Source organism: Cupressus sempervirens, chromosome 5 (genome assembly GCF_028749045.1).
Source record: "Cupressus sempervirens isolate cs-2001-9-10 chromosome 5, ASM2874904v1, whole genome shotgun sequence".
In the NCBI taxonomy this organism is placed as follows: domain Eukaryota; kingdom Viridiplantae; phylum Streptophyta; class Pinopsida; order Cupressales; family Cupressaceae; genus Cupressus; species Cupressus sempervirens.
Window position 1 is genome coordinate 706,362,892 of NC_143122.1, and position 10,304 is coordinate 706,373,195.

General features: G+C 33.9%; 1 pseudogene; it reads right to left on the reverse strand.

The window, feature by feature from the left end:
- Positions 1–599: 599 nt before the first annotated feature.
- Positions 600–6,268, reverse strand: LOC149557942 (uncharacterized; annotated as a pseudogene).
- Positions 6,269–10,304: the final 4,036 nt, after the last annotated feature.

Below are 10,304 nucleotides of genomic sequence, written 5' to 3' on the forward strand. Positions count from 1 at the left end.
ATGGAGAGACGTGTATATGATTTTACCGAGAGGAATAGAGAGAGGCATAATGAACAAGTTAAAGTTAGTTGCACTTACCATAGTGGAATCCTCTCCTTCCTAAAGTTGTGGAACTTTGTTGGGAGTTTGCATTAGATTAGGTTCTGAAGAAGGCAATACATTTGAAGGAGTTTCCTACATAGAAGTTGTTTGAATAGTTGTGTTTGAAACATAAGTGTCATTTTATGATTTAAGCATGTAATTTTAGAGATGGCTATAAATATAAAGAGACACTGTCAAATAATGGAAGTTGAACATACAATATTGGCTATTCTTCGGTGTTGATAGGGTGGAGATGCAGTCATAGCTACTCCATGTTGAGATTGTGGAGAGCTGAGTATAGTTGATCCATTGTCCTATTCAATGACAATGTAGGTATGAATAAGGAGAATATGTATATTGTGTAGTCATAAAAATAATTGTTTATGAAGAAACATGGAAATATAGTATCTAACAATATAGGTAAATATAAGTAGAATAACATGCAATAGAGAGATAGAGGTAGATGTTAACATACAATAGTCACATTTAGTGATTGCTGATAATGTGGAGATGCTTGATTAGGTACTCATTGTGGAGACGTTGGGGATGCCAACATATTTGAAGTAGTCTCCTGCACAATACATTTTAGGACATTTTATTTTTTAAACGTTGAAGGAAAAATTTGCATGTTGGTAAAGAAATAGTTTAAAGACATGAATGTATGAAATTATAAACATATGTAGACAGAGAGAGAGTCAATGAAAAGAGGTAAAGGAAGGTGAACATACCAGATTGACAAATCTCCTTTGCTAGTAGGGAGAAGATGCACTATTATCTTGCTCTATTTGAGGATTTGGAGATGCCATTATGTTTAACAAAGTCTTTTGTAAATTGATAGTGAAACTATGAATTTTTAAAATAATTTTAAAATTTTAAAATGAGAAATAAATGGTGAAAAGCTCCTGTTTATTGTAGAATTGACAACACCAAATTGACTTCTTCACCATCATCAAGAAAGGATAAAAGGAAATATCATTTTACAGAACATTGGTTAACATCTTAACTATGAAATGTCAATACCATGTAGACAGACATGTACAGTTTGGCCTATATGCTATAACGTATGTCCACTTTTGGATTTTTTTATTGTAATGTTGTAAAAATTGCTTATATGTTGCACTTGAAAAATTGAAAAACTCTAGATCAAGAAATGTGATCAGAAACTTTAGCAATTAAAAATATCTTGCACAATGATTTTTGCCATTAAGGAAAGTTTTTATTGGATAAAATATCTGTGAATATTTTGAGCGTAATAGTATGTTATTTCATTAAAAATATTCTATCATTTAAATAAATATAAGATAAAATAAAAATAGTACATATGTGCATATTCTATCCTTAAAACCAGAAATTAAATATTCAATATCTAAATGAAACAAATAAATTTTGAAACATTATTAAATATTAAAACTACAATAACTATTGACTAAATATATTTATGATATATTGTTGAAGTTCAATGTATAAATTCATATAAAAATATAATTTATCTATATTTTTTATTTGTACATTTTGTTTTAGCAAAACTAACAAGTCACTAATATATTTATTTATATATAATAACAACTAATTCAATTCCTTGTTAATGGTAGAAAATATGTTTAACTAACTCTAATATATATGACTGAGTTAAGTCCATACAAATGAGAATATAAATATGTTTGACTAACTCTAATATATGAATGAGTCCATTTAGTACCTATGTATACAATCTAATTTTGGTGTGCTTATATTAGCTCATTTTTTTACTATCTATTTTAATAATGAAGCTAATATTAACTCCTGAACAATCACTCTAGAAATTATATAGAAGAATCAATAGTCACAACTTAGAAACTACTACACAATTCATAGGTTCATAGAAATGTAATTTTTTATAAAATTTAAAGTTTTATCTATAATCTTCTTTTTTAATATAGTAATCAAATAAGCACTTAGAAATCTACTTATATAACAAAAAATATAACATAAATATCAACAATAAGAACAATGTTTTTTATCCATGTAAACTCAATGTAATGACTTTTACCTATATTTATAGCCTTTTATATATATTCTTCTTTCATATGATTCAATATATTTCAATATTTTATCTAATCTTATCATATTTATTAAATGCCATCATTAATCTTATTCTATTTATTATCATGATTAAACTTTCAGCATATGTATTCTGTGTTTATATATGTTTTATTTTCATCACTTCTAATTTTAGAATAACATTACTTATATATCTAAGTTCTCTATTTAATAAAAATCATGTATTTGTTTGCTTTTAGAAAGTAATGAAAAAAATGAGACTGAATAAAGTAGATCTTCTTCTGCTTTACTGTCGTTTTTAGAAAGTATTAAAAAATCAAACTTAACAAAGTGGATCTTTGTTATCTAAGTTGTGGTATTTTAAGCTGTATTCCTTGAAACTATCCATGTTAACTAATGAAACTTCTAATTGAATGCGGGTACCTCATTGAATTGGTAACAGTGGTCATTTATCAATTGTGCGACAGTGAAATTAATAACTTACATTAAAATGTGGGACACATCTTACCTTTTTTAGTGACCAGTGCAATAAGGCTCTCTGATATATTCTTTAGTACTCTGCAAAGAAGGATATAGAACAAAACATAGGTCAGAAGTAATGAGAACATATTTCCACAATCTATGATAATCATGGGGTGTGATTCGAAACGTTAATGCTAAAAAACTTTACATAATCAAATCAAAGAGTGATTATCAACATTTGATAAGTCAGAAGTACCCATCAAATGAATCCAACTGGAGCCTGAAATTGAGTTCTAATAAAACCCTAACAAAATAGAATGTCAGATGTCTTTTCACTTAAGCTTACCCTCCACCACTCCATGGATCAACCAATCCATTAGAAAAGATGATGTTGCTTGTAAAGTTTTTTAGAACAAAGCTTATATCCTGCAACATATATAATCCAATTATGTATTAGACTATTAGAGTTTCCGAGTCTTGACTATTACTACTAATTAATGTAATCAGGTTTTTACCATCCATTAGAACTACAAATCAGATTTTTGGAATTCGATTGTGTACTAGTTTTTAACATCAATGTGTCACACACAGTGATCAATCCATCATCACTGTGTGTGATCCAAAACATTGATGTTAAAAATTCATACACAATCGAATTCCAGAAATCTGATTTGCAATGCTACTACTAAGTTTTGCAACTTCGTTGTGTTTTTTGTTTTGACTGACTTACATGACCACCAAATTTCGTGGTTATCTAGTGTGGCCTTGGCTTCACCCCATACTGCTTTTCACAATCATGTTCATATGAAGGGTAATCAAAACTAGCAGGTGGAAACATTCCATTGAGTGAAGAGTTCATTGGCATCACAATTTTTGTATAGGCCTGTAATGAATCCAAGGGTTTATGAATGTTAGGTAACCCTAATCAGTTGTGTGATTGAGATTTGTAAGTGAAACGATTATGTACCAATTTCACCATTGTGAACAATAACTGCATAGATACTTATGACTTTTAACCTACCAACCCCATCCACCGAGACCATGGGGATCACTATCATGCTCCATTTCAAAGCAAGTTTCAGTATTTGAATAGTTGTAATATATGCTTGCAGTAGCAGATACTCTAGACAGTGTGTCAGTGCCTTGAGGAAAGTTGTCTATAATTTTACACATCTAGATGAATAAACATAAATAGATAAAACTCAAATATAAAATTAGGAACCATCTAAAAAGCAGGCTTTGTACATAAAGAATATAAGACATGAACAAAAATTATGAAGCATCAAAAGTGAAGCTTGAAAAGTTGAGAAACACAAAGCTATTTCTAGCTGTTTGAAGTTTCTAAACAATAAGGGAGCAAATTTCCACAATCCATAGGTAATCTTAGATTTTTTTTGGATTCAATTGTATCACAACATTTCGGATCACACTCTGTGATGCATCATCATGATGAATAATAGAGACTGAAAGAAGTGATGATGGACCACACAGTGTGCTCCGAAACATGGATGTAAAAAATAGTGACACTATTGAATCTAGAAACATTCTAAGGTTTCTAAATAGATCAATAATGAGTCGTATCAAAAGATTACCGTTGTTATAGGGTAAGCTGGTAGTGGCATCAAAAAGTTAGCCTCCGTTGGGTAATTGGTCATTGTAGTGTGAATGAATGCCTCATCTAGCTAGTCTCTTACAGGATCTACACTTTTGAGATCTCTATAGAGCATAAAGCATTCATTTTACTTACTTAGTATGGGAAAAGATATGTAGGAAGTAAAAAAATAAAAAAAGACCTTTTCCTCACTTGAAATTATTTGATTCTTCTGATAATATGGAAGGGATATTTACTTGCAAGTTCTGAAAGTTCTGCTAATCTTCTAAAGACCCCCTTCTTCTCTAGACAGAGACTAAAGATCATTCCATGACTCTCTGATCACTTCGAAGCAGCTCTGGCTTGCTTCTTGCAATGAGAGAATCCATAGTTTTTATTATTCTAAATCACATACAAGAGCACATATTTACTAGAATATATGCAGTAAATATGTACCCAACCTTGAAATTGTTTGAAACAATGTCATAGAAAGTGTTTTCTAGCACAATATTATCAAAATGCAGGATAGGAGCAGATGATTTCATGGCTCCAATGGCTAGATGGGTATGCTTCAAACAGAACCAAGATGCCAACACTGCAAAAAGAATAAACAAAATGCAATCACGGAATGTAGAAAGCCATAAACAAAATGCAATCATGGAATGTGGATTCTAACAGTAAGAAAATGACTTGATCTAAATAAATATTTAATATGACCGTTATTAGGCTCAGATGAACTCACTTCCACAATAGGAGCCACCAAATACTACAACGGGTGAGGCCTCAACTGATAGATTTTTCTTCAATTCAATGACAAAAGTTGCATAAACAGCTAAGGCTTGCTGAGAGTTGAGATATCCCAATGTCTCAGGGCCTTGATAAGAGTTACTCCTATTTCCAAATGGCATTAAATTTCCATAGAACCGATGCTGGAGAAAAAAGAAAACATGATTCAGTTAAGAGAAAACAAAATTTCACAATTCATAGCAAATCTTTGAATGTTTCTGGATTCAATTGTGTCACTATTTTCTACATCACCATTTTAGATCACACTCTGTGATCTTCATCAGGATGAATGATAGAGAATAAAATAAGTGGCACTATTTTTTTTTTTCTCTATCATTCATTCTGATGCTAAATCAAAGTGTGATTTGAAACGAGGGGTTGATGCTGAAAACAGTGACACAATGTTATCCAAAAACATTCAAACTAAACAAATATTATAAAACAAGTTAGGTAAATCTGACTGTTCCTCATCTCATAAGTTCATAACAGAGTTGAAACCTCTCTTTCTAAGAAAAAAGAACTTTGAGGTTTTTATCATCCTTAATCTGTGTTTGAATTTTATGAAAAAAAAGAGGGCATCCAAGGAAAACAATAAAATTATTCTAAGCTCTTTGGATTATTCCAAGGATTATGCTAAAAAATCAAATAAGCATGCATTCAATTCCATGAAAAAGTACCTTCCTATAAATTTTCTAAAATCAAATTCACAACTTTGAAAGATTAGGTGATACATTTTTGCACGTCCAGTGGGACCCCGCATTTGGGTCACTACAATCAAGTTTTTTGTGTTTTTTATGTTAAACTAACCAAAATGACATTTTGTGCTTGTGGGTGTGTGTGGGTGGTTTGCTAATATTTTTTATAAGTACACAGGGCATTCATTGGAAATGGTTCTCCCAACCATACAATCGGTTTTCACTTTGAAGCACTTCTAAACATAGTTTGTTTGCGATCCCACCATCACAGGAATGTGAACCTACGACCGCAGGATTGCAGCCAAAGAACAGCAGGAACACGAACCTATGAAAGTGAGTTTTTTGTTTGCCACTAACCCTCATCAGCATGTGTCCTAAAATAGCCCCAACATCCCCGCCAACATTCTTCCTACAGGAATGTTAGCATTTACTTGCAGGATCACTATATAACACCTACGGAAACATGTCATCCTATTAGTCAAACCTCCAAACAAGAATTTTCCTATTGCTAGTCCAACCTACTGATGCACCCTTCCATGGGAACACTACTACAAGTATCTGCGGACTCGCCTTTTTTTGGGATTGCTCTGTGACATTTTATCCCATGGTCCATTTTTCCTCCATTTTTCACCAGTCTCTGTAAATCAATCCCGTGACCTTTGACCACATTCTCACGCCTATGGAATTGCTACGTGTACCTATGGGTTTGCAATGTTAATTTATTTTCTATAAATTCTAACATTTTTCTGTTGCAAGTATTTTGACTAATTGGTTTCTTTCAAATTTTATCACCATAACTATGTTTCAAGGTTTAAAATTGAACAAATCCCACATTTCCATGGAATGAATGACTAAGTCTTTTAGCTTTTTTTTTAAAAATGTATTGGAATGCTTGAGTAGCCTAAGTAAATAATCCACTCTCGAATGACAAGCGCTTAAAATTGAAGCAATGCGATGAACACTTTGTTTACGATGCAAATGAAAATTATGTGTGAACACTTCAACTTTGGTGCTTAAAATGAACTTCATCCAATCTTGAATGCTCTAAAGTGGAAATGTTCTTATTCCCTCCTCTTTAAAGCTTTCACGCTCAATTTCTCTTTGTTGATGACATTGTTAAGTTGGAAAGAACCTTTGAATGTTAACCACATGTGTCTTCAAGTCATAAAATAGTGCATCTCAAAGTGTCCAAATAGAAATGAACCGAGTGTCTTGCATGTTCTAAGATTGTGCCCTCTAGCACATATTTGTCTTCTCTATTTCTTGCATCTTAAGACCTTAAAATATGTGATGCATGTACCCAAAGATGTTAGCAAGATTATCTGCAACAACCTAGGACTGCTTCTAGCTAGTTCATCCACCTCTAGGAAGTGCTTCCCCTTTGGTGAGAAGCTCAAACCAGTAAAAAGTCTGGCCGATATATAAATGAGGGGAAAGGTAAACTTTTTCGCTCTATCACCCAAGTTTGGGTAGTGTGTTTTTGGGGGTAGCCTGAGGTGGGAATACTTTCCCATGATTTCAGCATGTCCGAAATAGATTCTTAAATGGATCACATATGTAACAACCATTTGGTGAGATGCCACAGACCCATTTACAACCCTCTTAGTCAAAGTTTCTCGATATTTATTCATGGTATGTTCATTCACTATGCAAGGGAGACAACATCCCTCAAGATTAATCACCATTGTGCTCCCTTGGTAGAGGCATAAGGCCACTTGGGTTTCATCTCTAAGAGTCATTGTTCCCACAGAAGGGGAACTTCTATTTGCCATGCGTTGAAGATTCTTTGATGTGTATCATTTGTCGATTGACTCTTGTATCAACTTACCTCTTTGATTAGAGGGGCATATTAAACTAGAATAAGGAGGCACCAAGTTGTGGGCCTTTAAATAACATATTGCAACCAAAAAAATTGACTTTAGGGATAAAGAGTGTGTTTGAATTATCTTATTTATGCTCAAAACCCATGAAAAACATTTGTAAAACATATAAAATTCTATGGTTATTATCAAATTCTTTTACTAAAGAGGTCATTTGTTTGTCTTTCTCAAAGTTGCTTTATCCTTTGAGAAATGTTTGCTCATAAATCCCTCATATCAGAAGAATCCCATCTTTGTTATTTTAGAAAGCAGTTGTTAGCAAGTCCATTCACAACAATTTTTGTCTCATTGGTTCAACTTTCCATTTTTGTCCAAAATTATACTTTTTCCCTCAAAACAACAAACCACTAAACAAGTCCTAGTTACAAACCCTTTTGTCCTTTTTCAAAATATCCTTGTTACCTATCCTACTTGACCAAAAATAACACATATTGTCTTTGAAAGACCCCATCTTTTCATATACAAGCAGTTGTTAGCAAGTCCATTCGCAACAACATTTTGTTTCTTTGGTTTATCCTTACCTTGTTCAAAACTATACTTATTGTCTCAAAACCTCACTACCCAGCAAAATCCAGTTGCAAACAAACCCGTTTTCCATTAATCCAAAAGTTTGTCCTTTTTCAAAATATCCTTGTTACTTACCCTATTTGATTGAAAATAACACATTTGTCTTCAAAATAGGCACTCCTTACTTCTTGACCAAAGGATTGTTAGCAAGTTCATTTGCAACAAAACCTAAAAGTCTAGTTTGCCCCACTTCACTACTTTATCATTTCTAAAAACTTAGCTATCCCTCAATCAATTTATGATCCCAACCCAAGGTCAAAAGGTATACTTAGCATAGTCACTACCTATAAAACCCCTCAATTGTGATCGAATCTCTTAGGGTTATCTCATGTCAGGCCAAGCCAAGCCTAAGTTCAAAAAGGTTAAACTTCCACAAATGCTAGTTTACAAGGAAATAGATGTAGAACACAAAAAACATACCTCCAACCCAAGGATTGCCAAGCTAGACCAAATTGAGAAAGACAACACAAACATCACATTACAAACTGAGTGGGATTATAAAATTCAGAACCTAATGCTTCGATGAGGTGTCAACCATAGCCTTATCAACAACTCTAGTGTTACACACTCTAATTAGGTCTTTCTTTTTGCACACACAGTTGTGCACTTATTTCCAAATAGGTTTAGTCTTTCATATAGGAGCCACTCCCCCATACAAGCATTTAAATTAGGATCACCTCCTCCCATTCTTGCATCAACCTTAGGTTTTCAACAAATCCTCCACATGCATCATTAAGACCTAGTACCTTCCACCATTTACTCACTTACTTAGAAACATTTAGCATCACTTCTTTAAAAACTTTGTTTCCCTGAAAATAGTTTCTATCCATCTCATCATCATAGTTATCCTTGAAACTAAGCATTTTCTTAGATAGGCTCTCACTTGTGTCCCGCATCACCTTGAGCCAAAGGTTTGGTTACATACTTGATCCTCCTTTATCTCTCAAGAAAGAATACATTTGGCTACCTTAGGGTTTGATACCACCACATCTTTCAAGATCACATTTAAGGGAAACATAGTCTCCTTCATTTAGTATCATATCATTTAGGTTCCTATGGTGTCGTTAAGCACTCTTATACCTACTTTTGTTTGCATCTCAGGAAATTAGTCCACCCTAGTCACACTTAGGAAATTCCCTTCATCAAATACATTTAGCATCATCCTTCTTGCATTCCATCCTTAGGAAAATCAGCATTCCATGCCAGCTGCCACATGTTTTCATAAGAACACACAGAAAAAGAAGGATATGGATCTTAGTCATAACAATAGTGTAGCTCAGGCTGAGCCCTACCCCATAGTTTTCATGACACCACCAGATCCTCCACCAGAACTCTCTGAAGACATAGGTTCTTCTAAAGATATTGTTGCTTTCATGAAGCAACCTAGCCATGCAACCATTGTTAATGCCATCATAGATAGAAATAAGGAAACCATTTTGGCAAATTTCCTAAGGGACAATGTTGGTACCTTTGAGTTTGGATGCCCACCACCTCCTCACATTATGGATCCTACACATCCCCTGTTTGGGTGGCAACCACCATCCGTAGGGTCATTAGACCCTTTTGATTCTTTCTCCTCACCTAACAGTGGATACCAACCACCACTAACAGAACCTACAAACCTGAATATACCCTCAACCTAGGTGACTACTCCCATTCCACAAAACACCCACCCCATTCTCACTTGACCCTTAGTACATACTACATTTCAAACAACTCCAAATGCATCTACTTCCATCACTCATCTCCCTACTTCACAAAATCATCCTTTTGCATCTAGCAACACTATATTTTCCCTTCCATCTCACAACACATCTAGTCCAATTACCACTAGAATGCCACCACTAGGGTCAAATACCTTATCTTCCATCCCACCCAACATCACTATCAATCCTTTTGTTACTAGCCAAAATAATTTGACCTCATTTCCTTTAGGACCTTGGGGTGTTACTATGGCACAAGGCCATACCATTAGCCTCCCCTTCAATACTACATCCATGTCCTTGCCTTAGACACTTTCATCCCTCACTTCACAAAGCTATTCTCTACCACCCCTCACCAACTATTTTTCTATGCCACCCTTAGGCAATAGCCAAATCATCCGTCCACTCAAATTCCATATTGTGAGTACTTTTCCTCATATCAATTACCTTGCCCCTGTTAATACTCAATTGCTCTCTCAAGCAGGAACACAACCAACAT